Here is a 13,286-nt window from a genome sequence, read left to right on the forward strand (position 1 = left end):
AAGCATGATGAGTCCCTGAAACTGAATGCAGGTTACTTCATTAGCATCAGACCAGGCAAAAAAGTTGGAGAGCTGACTGCATGATTTGCAAGCTCTTCAGTTTAGCAGTGAAGGCAAAATCCATTTCGAGCTGTCCTTCACGGAGGACTCTGCGTGGGAAGCACTGCCACAGAGGACAAAGGTGGATAAGAATGTTTCCAAGTGCTCTGCCCATCAAGGAGAGAAAGTTCCAGGAACTCCAGTCAATGAAACATCTCATGTTGACTGCCATCAATTCTTTGACAATTTGTCGCATCAAAAGGCATCAGTCAAGAACACAGCAAAGAGCTGGAGGGAGAAGTGAGGAGATGTACATTTCTCCTCATAATTATGTTTAGTTAGTTGGTTAATTATGCTTAATGTCTGACAGAGTTGAACATTTTAAATTGCTTAAGTCGCAAAGGCATGATAAAAAATTTGCCTAAGTCATTTATTCCTCTTATGTTACATAATGGACAGGCATTTTAATTAGTATGTCAAAAGTCATCTATTGTCATAAGCTTTTTGAGTGAAATAATTAATAAACATCATATTTTCAATATTTAGTTCAGTTTTTTGTGTTTCCTGAAAAACCTGAAAAAATGACTTAGGCCATTATTTTAATAAGGTTACGTTTTTCTACATTGCCAAAAACAGGGAGAGTTTATTTAATAATTTGCTGTTTAGTTGAATTCCTAATTGAGCATGGCTTTCTGATAAAAGTCAGCCTTTAAACATGGTAGTGATAATGGGTGATTATTTAAATAAAGAGCCCAAAATCCATTTCACAGGAAAGTCATTTTTAATGCAGCCAAATTAACGGACACAACATTAAATCTGTCCAGGCTTTAAATAACTTCTAATCACAGAATAACAGCTCAGACCTTTTCTTTTGATTACATATTTTATTAGCAGCTCAGCTTGTCCTCCTAAAACCGACGGTGCACATTATTCTTTGCAAATGCAACTGTTGAGCTCTTGCTGACCCAGTTCTGATGTCAAATATTTTTTCGCAGAGGGTTTCATAGCAAGAGCTGACAGCTAAGGCCAGAGGTCCCTAATATTGTCCTCATTCCTTTATCCCAATCTTACGCTCTGATAGAAAAGCCTCCGGGGGACAGCCCCAGCAGAGTCTTTGCCTAATCGATTTCATAGGACTTCAAAGGGGAATTCCTTCATTATCTCCTTCCAAGTTTTCCCTGAATAAATCACTGCTGAATACCTGCTGGAGCTGCATGGATGAAAAGTCAATTAAAAGCACATTATTGTACTAAAATCATAATTTGCAATTGATGGCCTTTGTAAAAAGGCAACATCAATCACTCTTCTTGGTGTCTGTGGTTCCATTAATGTTTATGAGTCAAGCAGCTGGAAATCCTCAAGCCAGACATTCGGAGGAACAAAAAAGGTGAAAACAGAAACCCTTTTAAACTCATTTCTTTATGAGACTCAACCCTTTAAAGTATTCACACAGTACACATCCATTATACATGGATGCTATTACTGTGCTATGCTACATATACACATACATGCTATTCAAGGTCTCATTACTACGTCACATTAATAATATTCATTTTTGCCAAATAAGCAAGGGCTGCAGGTTTTCTTTTCCTTTTAATTTTTGAATTACATTTTGAATGTGGGCAAAAGATTTGACCTGATACGTTCAAAATAAGAATCAATGCTGTTAACATGTCACCATTTAAAGCCCCTTCAATGTTAAATTTTGGTTTAGTTGTGAGCCAGCAACTGATCACAGATACGTATGTCCTATGTGAATAGGACATACGTATCTATGATCAGTTGCTGGCTCACAACAATTGTGCAGGCATACAGTATTATTGTGAGCCAGAAACTGGTTCTGGCTCTTGATGAAATAAAAGTCATTACAGCAGTTATCTTTATCAAGACAGCACTTCTGGAATCCCACAGATAATGATAATTGTCTAGACAATTAAAAATTGTTTGTTTTTATATTTGACTTTTGGACTATGGGAGCAAACTGAAGCACAGAGAAAACAGGTATAACATGCAAACTGTGCTTCCCCCAGCAGGCTAGTGTTATCTCAAACACAGCTAGTTGTGCACTCATCTAGATGATTGCAGCATTTCACCTCAGTTGCCATGCTAGTTGCTGCTGGAAACATTTGGAAAACATTTATAATTTGTTAAGCCTCTGACCACACTTCTGTCTTCTGCACTAAAAAAAAATCCCCATACATTAACACCAAACAATGCTGCAACACCTGTTAAGTTAATGCCTGAGAAAAGCCAGCCAGTGTTAGTTGGATAAGTAGCGCTGCCACTGCCTTTTGCACACTCAGGTCTCGCTTGCAAGTTACGAGATGAACAAGAATTTGGGACTAACACTAAAACAAATTGTCAGCTAATAGGTCACCACCTGGACTAGACTAAGCAAATAGGTAAACCTTCCACTGCATTGGAGGTCTAGGTTAAGCAACATTGTGTATAAAGAATTTGGCTAGCTGACTACCTAAATAATGGTATATTCCAGGATGACAATGCCAGGAGTGACTGTGAAAGAGTGGTTCATGGAGCATGACACACCATTTGCACACGTTGATTGGCCACCAGGAGGCCTAGACCTTAACCCCACTGAGAATCTTTGGGATATGGTGGAGAGCCCTTTATGCAACAGTCCAACTTGTCCTTCATCAATACAAGCACTTAAATGGAAATAAATGATGACACAGCAAATGTGATCCATCATCAAAGGTAAAGGTGGTTCAACAAAATATGCATGTGAATGAGTGTGTGGCGTTTTGTTTTGTTTTTTTAGTCAGGCAGTGTATTATGAAGATAAAATATAATATTTAAAAATATCACCTTGGACTTAATAAAGTCTCAAAAATGACATGAGCACATTTGTGAGTGACCTTTAAGTTTGTGAATGTCCTTGCAAATGCTATTATGAATGTAGTATATGCATATACATTTGATGTAGAGTATAAAATTGTGAGCCTGTGTAAGCTTATGTGTGAGACCATTATACTCTTTGTGACAGATGTGAGCTGAAAGCTATCTTGAATGCAGCGTGAGAAAGCCTTAGGCTGTTCTCTGGGGACTCTAACAACCTTCAGGGGTCACTGCTTTGTCTCAAGCTGTGACACATAAGCAGGTAATTACAGTGCACACACTGCAGCTGTATGAAACATGCCTGTGCATGCAGACACAAACACACAATTATAAGTGTATTCATCATACTGGTTGTGAAGAGTGTCATTGCATTGCAGTTAATTTTAGAAATACCAAAAACGTGCCCTTTGTGCCATATAAAAGTACGCAAACATTATTTGTAGATATTTCTCTTGTTGAAATTAGATTAACTTCTTTCTCAAGGCACATGTAATTATGGTTTTGGATAAGAAAGATAAAAGGGAGAGGTATTGTTTGATATTGCCCTCAGGTTGCATACTCAGTTCTCATCGTGTTTGGTTTTGCCTGCCAACACAGTGTGAGATTACTCATTACTTACTCATATGACCATATTTTACATGTTAGGTAGACTTTCTTTACCTGTGTCTTCAACCTTACTTAAAAAAGAAATCAACTTTAGAACCAGAATGAAGCGTACAATGTTCATTTGCAAAATGAGCAGCTGTACTAGGTCTTTTGACCTACATTGTTGTGCTATGATTTTTCTCTTTTTTTTTTCTCTCTCTCTCTGTAATCACATCAGACACATGGGAGTTGGATACAGTGCATCTATGATGCACACAAAAGTGAGACAGAGGAGTCATAGGAAGTCATCACCTCGATGTCGACCCTCCCTGGGAACAACACAATCAGAGAACTCATTGTATACCTCCTTCCTACAGAGGAAACAACTGTCAGTGGTTATTCACAGTATTTTAACCTCATCTATCAACATCATGCCACAGGGCCAATAACAAATGAGTGTTAGATGACTAACAATGGCACCAAAGGCAGATTCACATCTGCACCATTTCCTAACTGAACTTTAGAGTAAGTTTAAAGACAGGAGGGTACTGAACCTATGACTTGCTGCATTGGCATCAACACCACCTGTGACCCTGAACAGGGTAATCACTGTGTGAAAGGTGGAAGGATACATAGAAAGTAAATAGCAAAATGAGAAAAAACTTATATGTTGCACTGCTACAAATGGTATTCATATGCAGAACCTGACAAATTGATATAGTCCAGTATTCTGTCTACATGAAAACATGCATTTTCACTACTGATTGAAAGCTACAGCAAGACCTGAAGAATGCTGATGAAGGTATTGTATTTTATTGGGGCTGCTGCAGGCAGTGCAAATATTAACTGCTATTCACTCACAGCTATTCATGTCTTGCTCTCACTCAGAGCTAGTCATGTGGCCTCATAGTCGTTAAGTATGTTTTCTGTACATGCAGGACTCCATCAGAACCATGTGTGGCCCCAGTTCTGTTCCACAGATCTCAAGGTGGAACCAAGGGACTGAGGGTGTCCAGTCTGATGAGTTCAGGATTTGAGCCCTGCTGCAAGATGACCCTGATTTGGGTGTCACGATAACCCTGTATTGACATCAATTTTGATATCAATAAAGTTGAGTAATTCTTCTTTTTGTACACTATTGTCACCTCCATGTACTTAATAATATCATTATTATGATTAATGGACTTTATGGAAGAGACATCAAGGGAACAGTTTAACTTGCCTGGGATAGGATTACCAGGGCCCCATCCTTGAGCCAGACCTGGGGATGGAGCTCAAGGGGGTGGCAAGTCCTTGAACTGTGGGGCCTGGCTGGGCACAGCCAGAAGAGGAGACATGGATGGACCCACCCTCCTGTAGGCTCACCACCTGCATGAGTTTTCACCGGTTAATGAGAGGGTTGCTTTCTTGCACCTTTTGGCCAGAGAATGGGTCCTGACTGTTGTTTGTGCTTATATGCCAAATGACAGTTCAGAGTACCCAGCCTTCTTGGAGTCACTGGGTGGGGTGCTTGATGATGCTCCATCCAGTGACACTGTCATCCTACTGGGAGACTTCAATGCTCACATGGGTGGTGACAGTGACACCTGGAGGGGCATAACTGGGATAAAAGGCCTACCTGATCTGAACCTGAGTGGTGTTCTGTTATTGGACTTCTGTGCAAACCACAGTTTGTCCACAACAAACACCATGTTTGAACATAAGGCTGTCCATAAATACATATGGCACCAGGATACCCTAGGTCGCAGGTCAATGATCGATTTTGTAATTGTATCATGAGATCTGTGGCCGTATGTTCCAGACACTTGGGTGAAGAAAAGGAGCTGAGAAGGAGGAATTGATCAGCAGCTGGTGGTGAGTTGGATCAGGTGGAGGGGGAGAGTGCTGGACAGACCTGACATATCTAAATGTACAGTTAGGGTGTGCTGGGAATGCCTGGTAGAGGCCACAGTCTGCAAGATCTTCAACTCTCCTCTCCAGCAGAACTTCAACAACATCCTGAGGAAGGCTGAGGACATTAAGTCCAAATGGACCATGTTCCACACCTCCATTGTTGAGGCTACTGAATGGAGCCGCAGCTGCAAAGTGATTGGTGCCTGTTGTGGTGGTAATACTTGAACCAGATGGTCACTGAGGTAGTTAAACAACCCCTTGGTGGTAGGGCCCCTGGGGTGGATGAGATTTACTCTGAGTTCCTGACAGCTCTGGATGTTGTTGGGTTGTCTTGGTTGACACGCCTCTGCAATGTTGCGTGGAGATCTGGGGCGGTGCCACTGGATTGGCAGACTGCAGTAGTGGTCCACATCTTTAAGAAAGGGGACCAGAGGGTGTGCTCCAACTATCGGGGATCACAATCCTCAGCCTCCCTCATAATTTTTATGGACCGAATTTTTCTAGGCGTAGCTAAGTGGTGGTTGGCTTCTGCCTTGGTAGCCTCAGAATCTTATCGCTGCTTTTTGCAGATGATGTGGTCCTGTTGACTCCATCAGGTGGTGACCTCCAGCTTGCACTGGAGCAGTTTGCGACTGAATGTGAAGTGGCAGGTATGAGAATTAGCACCTCTAAGTCTGAGGCCATGGTCCTCAGCTGGAAAAAGGTGGACTCTGGCTCAGGGACAAGTTGCTGCCCCAAGTGGAGGAGTTTAAGTATCTTGGGGTTTTGTTCACGGGGAAATGGGAGTAAGAGATTGACAGATGGATTGGCGCTGCAACTGCAGTGATGTGGACATTCCGCCAGTCTGTTGTGATAAAGAGAGAGCTGAGCATGAAAGCAAATCTGTCATTTTACTTCCCTACTCTCACCTATGGTTACGAGCTTTGGTCGCAGATACAAGCGGTGGAAATGTGTTTCCTCTGAATGGTAGCTGGCTTCTACTTTAGAGATAGGGTGAAGAGTGCAGTCATTCCGGACGGGCTCCGAATTGAGCTCATCCACATCGAGAGGACCCAGCTGAGGTGGTTCAGGCATCTGACTAAGATGCCTCCTGGGCACCTCTTGGGTGAAGTGTTCCAGGTATGTCCTACCGGGAGGAGGCCCCGGGCCAGACCCAGGACACACTGAAGAGATTATATCTCTTGGCTGGCCTGGGAATGCCTTGGGGTACCCCTGGATGAGCAGGAGGAGGGAGATCTGGGATTCTCTGCTTCAGCTGCTGCCCCCGTGACCCAGCCCAGGATAAGTGGAAGAAAATGGATGGATGGATGATTCTTAACCGAAGTTGTCAAGAAATGAACATTGTGACATTCCTACATCCTGACTGTGGCCTTTGGCATGCACTAGAGTGGTTTGTGGCTGAGTGTGGTTGGTATGAGCATCAGTTCCTTCAAATCTGAGGCTCTGGTTCTCTGCCAGAAAATGCTGGACTGCCCCTTACAGGCTGGGAGAAAGATGGTGTCCCAAGTGAAGGAGTTAAGCTATCTCGTGGACTGCAAAAGGCTAATTGCATTTCCAGTGATGTGGTTGTTGTAACTGTTGTAGTGAAAAAGGACCTGTAAATTTTCAAGTCAGTCAGTGTCTGTATCCTCACCAATAGCCAAGAGCTCTGGGTTGTGAATGAAAGAATAAGGCTGAGTGTCAAGGAATCTCACTAGGGAGGTACTCCAGGTGTGAGACCAGTGGGCAGGACTATACTATGACTGTGCTGTCCTCCCAGAAGAAGTAGTTGAAAACTGTAGTAACTGGAACACCTGAGCATCTGATTCTAGATAATGACTTCTTGTTCTTCTCTTTTTCAGCTGCTCCCTTTGGGGGATCACCAAAGCACATCATCTGCCTCCAACTCATGCTACCAACATCTGACAGTGTCAGTATGTGATGCTGCTAGATAAAAAACACCATGACTGGATATGGGTATGTCATGTAAAGATCTCTAGTTTTCCTGTGTAATCACAATGTGAAGCCTAAAAATAACAAAGTCTAACAAAAATATAAATCTTGGTTTGGATCTTAGACTGTTCTTTCAGATACTGCAACAAGAGATTCTGTGAGTTACCTTTCATATCTTACTTGAGTGCATAGGCTACATATTCATTAACATAGTGTAGGTAGTAACATTGCGCTCTATGTGAAAACAAAGGGAAAAAACCTGAAGTTACCTCATAAAGCTACTAAAAGTTTAAATGTATCCAGGTAGTATACTATCAATAAGTTAACAAATCTTCTGTCCCTTTTTTTGAAGTTATAGTTTAACTATAATGCTGGGTTTCCTTTTATCCGGCCACAAAATGTGTCACAGTGGAAAAAAAAAAAAAAGAAAAAAAAAAAGAAAAAAATCAGCCTTGAGCCTGCCGTGCAAATTCACCCTGACAGGACTGCTGAGATAGCTCTGCGTCCACAGCAACGCTCGGAGAACTGTCTGCCTCGCCGTCCACACGGCAACAAAGCACACACAGTGGGCCTCAACCAATCAGGATGCTTTAGAGGTGACAGGCCCGGGCCAGGTCTTCCTTTGCTCTCTGTCGCTATGGCTGCTGTGGTTTTTTGTTTTCCTGAGAGAAAAACCTGTGGATAGAGTAAGAGAGAAGCACAGAGAGATTTCTGTCACAGAGCAGAAGTCCTGTATTCATTATAAACACTTTCAGTACACACGTACAGCTAGTAGGGTTTGGATGAGCTTGTCTGAATACGAAAGGTACATTTGAGGATGTCTTGTGGATAAATGTGTGATTCTCTGTGGGTGGCACATTTCTACTGAGTTTGCACCTTCCTTATGTGTGGTTTGCATAAGCATACTTTTTTTTCTATTTGGATTTATGTGACTGTCTGCTTCTGTTTATTTGTCTAGACATTAGTACCACAAGTAGATACTGTGAGTATGATAATAGGTTGATAGAGAAATGGCAGAAAGAGCAACCTGTTCAAGTCTGCACACTCTTGTACTAGCAAGTGGCAGACTTACTTTGCAGTTTGCAGAAGGAGCATTTAGATCTGCATGTTACATAAGCTCAAATTATTTAATCTTCTGCAGAGAATAAACAAATCATCCAGTAATGAGCTGAAGCTACAGCCTTTTTAGTTTAATTTTTTAAAAAAAGAATCTTTAATAGAACAGTTCCTTTAACAGCACATATCTTTTAAAGCAAACAGCACAGGACTGGTGAGCTTTAGTAAGAGGCACTGATGTTGAGCTGAGGAGGACAACAATGACTGTAGCTCAGCTCCTCTCATCAACAAATTCAGCTCACTGTGTGCTTTTAAATGTCCACTTATGCTGTTTTTTTTGAGGGCCTGGTGTCTGTTGTTTGAGGCTAATTGTTCACCAAGTAGTTCTTCTCAGTGTGCTGAGGTAGATAAGGTCTGCTAACAGTGAATTGTCTTTGAAAAGAGACAGCCAGTCACAATTGATTTATTGTGTGCATATCCTGAGGTGACCTCTATTCTCCCTCAGTGTGTGTATTATTGCTGGAGCCTGTTGGAGCCCATCTGGGTGTTTGGATTTGGTCGCTAAAGTCCATGCCAAGAACAATACTCCTTCCTCTTGTGGCCTGGCTATTCTGCTGGCACCGCTTTACAACTTCATTCTCACATAGCTTCTTGGCACAGCACTCTGACCAATTAAGAGATGCTGTCAGAAAAATCTACAGCCACTTCAGAGTGATAACCTACTGTTTTATTCCTTGGTTTGGTTCAGAGCTGTGTAGAAAGCTGTGGCTGAATCCATTTTGATTTAGATTCTCACCTTTTTCCTTCCAAAACTGACTTCCTGACTCATTCTGATTTTATAAATACACCTGACAAGAACAAAAAGGAAAAACACTTTTTCCCCTCCAGCACTGAGGGATTACATTGACATAGGTGTCATGAAAACAGGCATGAGTTTGATAACAAACATTTGTTTTACAAGTTGACAGTCTGGATTAAAAAGCATGTGCTGCTCTAATATAAGCTGCAGATATTAGCAAGTTTGGCGACGTGCTTTTAACCTTCATTATTCACAGAGAATAACTACATTCAATTCAGTTCAGTTCAGTTTTATTTATACAGTGCCCATCCATCCATCCATCCATTGAAAATTGTATCATTATCATTTTTATTGCTGTCCTAACCTGTTTGATGAAATAGAAAGTGACACAAAAAATGGCACAACAATACTCCAGTCGCTTTAGTCATAGCACTACTAAGCAGTGTCTACTTAAAGTGTCAAAAGCTGTCAACAGTTTTATAACATTTGTGGGCCTCTAAGGTGGAGAGAATTAAATTTGAATTGAAACCTGACAGGTAAATCAACAGCAATGGGGCCTCCCTGCCAGACTACTCTGTAGTAACACAGTCTGTTGAGTGAGCTCATGATAAGACACTTTCAGATAGAAAGAAACATATTGTGCATTGCATCATGTGCTGCTCAGTATGAAAACCTCTTCACATTTCCTGGAGCTCTTAAAATGAGACGTGAAGAATTCACATGAAAAGGGTGGGTCATCACATGCATTCAAAGTGAGACACGTCTTCTGCACCGTCCATTTGCAGACATTGTGGGTGATGTGTGAGACATGATATCCCAAAGCATTTCAGCTGTGTACCCATGAACCACATAATACCAAACAACACCTATAAGCTGCAGAGTTTACAGTTGTTTATAGTTTCTGCATAGCTTAATTTCTTATCAGTTATTTCTTAATATCCTCGCTGGTCTTTGACGCACTTTTTTAGCTCGTCAGATGGACTCGACTGCAAATTAAGCTCATATCCCACAGCTGGCAAACCATCGCTTGGCTCAGCTGACCCAGACTAAGAAAACATCACAGGACTGCACACTTCGAGTTTTCCCATGGCTGTCTGTCCACGACAGTTGGCCCTGACAGTTAGCGAGACAGGTGCACATCTTTCACTATGTAGTGCATTCAAGATCAGTGCTGCCCTGCTGTTATAACCTTGAGTCAAGCATTACAGAATCTTACACCACAGAAGGATGAGGTTACATTTAATTTTATATGCAAGTGAAGCACGTTACAGCTGCTTTGACGTATGATTTCAAGTCTTCCTGGTATTTCTGTGTTGCAGAAATGCAGCTCGGCCATCAGCGGGCAACATCTAAATGATAGTTGGGCACTGACACACGCTTTCACCCACAAAGATCTGCATACGACATTATAAAAAGTCAATGTTAAAGTTAAACCTACTTTTTTTTTCCTAGGGGCCAAATCTTTTTTCCAAAAAAGATGTCAAGAACACGACCCGTATTTATCTGGGAAATTGACCTCATTTCTGAGGTCTTCTGAGTTCATGACCTCAGTTATTACTGATTCAGTGTCTTATCAGAAGATATACCAAGATGGTGACAAATTGCCATACTTGAGGCTTCAAAACAAGGCACCACTTTCATGTTTTATATACAGTCTATGGTACAATTTAGTATCAGTATATTTAACGAGAAAGCAAATAGTGTAGCAAAACAAATGGTAACCTGATACAAATGGAGAACTGACCAGAGCCTCTATTGTCCTGCAAGAACAAACATTACACTGAACAAACTCTCAAAAGAGTGAAGCTCCCCCACTGGGGATGAAGGAATGAAGCTGCAGCACCAGCCCAGGACAAACCTCCTGCCCTCCATCTCAAAGTTATGACCTTGTTGTTAAAGCTGGTGACTTTTTGACCTCAGCTGAAGTTTGCCTTGAGGCCTGCACAAGTGCACAATGGCCCTGGCTCGGATCGGATAGCATGCCATGCCAAAAATGACTAGAGCAGAGGTTTACTTATGGAGAAAGTCATGCCAGCAGCCTGCACATAAGCAGAGCTGCAGCTGCTGTGTAAGGCTGCTGGTTATAAGACTGTGATACTTTTGCATACCAAACTATCAGTGAGCGTGGATATGAGAAGTGGCACGCTCAAGGGAGTGACACAGATATGGGTGTAACTGATGTGTAAACGTGTCTGGTGTGTGTATGGTGTAGTGTATGTGAGTGCATAGGATTGCTTCTAAGTTATGACATTCATGTGCACAAGGGGCATGTTAGTTTGTGCATTCTGCTATTAATAGCTTCTGAAACATTGCTGACGCATCTCAAGTGTTTATTGTGAGTTTAGAGGTTCTTCAGCAAATATTTTTGTGCACATACCGCTGCAGCAGTCCACGAGTTGATGAGATTGTGTTATTGGTGTGTGTCTGTAGGCTGCATGCTTGCACAATACACCCTCCTCCACATGTCCGGGCCGCTAAAGATAAAATTGCAGGCGGGGTGTGTGTAATACTAGCTGAAAATGGAGATACAGCGTCTTAATGAGGTGGGCAGTGCACGGGGAGTACAGCAGTGATACCAGGAGTACTTACAAGGCCCCCTCTTAAACCACTTCACCCCTAAAATCTGAAAGGAAGCCTGTAAGAAAACAATGCACAATGTTTCCTTGCCACACAGGCGATTATAATTCTGGCTGCGATAAGAGCGATAACAACTGCTTTACTATGTGATGCTATTCTGGGAGGAGTGGGCTCTGGAAAAACAGGAAATCCCCCTTTGTTTTGGTGGATGTTAGTAATGGTTTGTGTATATGCATAACAAAATTTTTATCTTTTTTTTTTTTTTTAATCTGTCTAATTATGTTTTTAAAGCAATACATCTGCCATCCAGTAGTCAAGAGCTTCTTTAGGTTGGAAAGTGGGTCAGAGAGCTATAGGGGTCAAACATGGGGTTTCAGCTTGTGGGCTTAATGTCTATACTGAGAGTCTTTGCCTTATAATGTCATAACAATTAGTAACACATAAGCATATTTGAAGACCACCTTTGAAGATTTTAAGTCCTCAACATAATTATTTATTAATATGCAGCACTGTGCAAAAGTCTTCTGTCACCTTTCATTTCGTTATATTTTGCTTCCAGGGAGCCAGTCTTTCCTGTAAATTTTTCAAGTGGTCTTGAGCAATACTGTAGTTCTCCAGGCTTTTTAAAGGTCTTCCAAAGTTTTTCACTAGATACTGGCTGCTTTTTCACTCATTTTCAGTCCAGTCCGTGGGAGCTCTGTTATGGTCTGGGGCCACATTTCAACCAGTGGTGTTGCTCCAAAATGAACTATAAATGAACTATAAATGCAGAAAAATAAAGTCCGATTGTGATCTACCAATACCATCCCTAAAGTGTCTAATTATCATTGACTTCATCCCAAACATACTACCGATGCACTAAAAGCATACCTGGATAGAGCCTGAACCTCAACATTACTGAAGCAGTGCGGGATCATCTTGACAGAGAACAGAACAAAAGTCAGCCAACATCCACATTAGCGCTTTAAATGCCCTTCAAGAAGCCTGGAGAACTATTCCTGAAAACTGCTTAGACATTAGAAGAAAGCTGGCTAAGACAGTTCACACTGTGTTGAAGAATAAAGGCGGTCACACGGAAATATTGACTTTCAAGTTCATTAGAATTGTACAAACTCTGTTTTTACCTCGTGTACTGTATTTCCATGTATGGCAGATGATGTTTCAATAAACCACTGCACCTATTTCCCATTTTCTAGCAAAGTGGGGTGGCTCCAGACTTTGGCACAGTACCATAGACATACCAGACATTCAATAATAAGAAGAATTTGTCATCATCACGCTCTAACGTTTTCTCCATAGCACCCTGCTCCTTTTCTCTGTTTTCCTCTGTAGGTATATCTGTTAAGCGGATTGGGATGGATGCTCACAAACCCTCCCTGAACTAATCCATCCCACTCTGTTTAACACACACTGGCAGCACTGAAAGGATTTGTTTTTCTGCATTCCCCCCATCCCACTCCCTCTATCTTCTGATCTCAAGTTACTGTGAATGTTTTACTGTCAGCTTTGTTTAAAAAAAAAAAAAAAATGAAATCCCAGCTGAGAGTTT

The sequence above is a fragment of the Archocentrus centrarchus genome, chromosome 24, assembly GCF_007364275.1.
Source record: "Archocentrus centrarchus isolate MPI-CPG fArcCen1 chromosome 24, fArcCen1, whole genome shotgun sequence".
Taxonomy (NCBI): domain Eukaryota; kingdom Metazoa; phylum Chordata; class Actinopteri; order Cichliformes; family Cichlidae; genus Archocentrus; species Archocentrus centrarchus.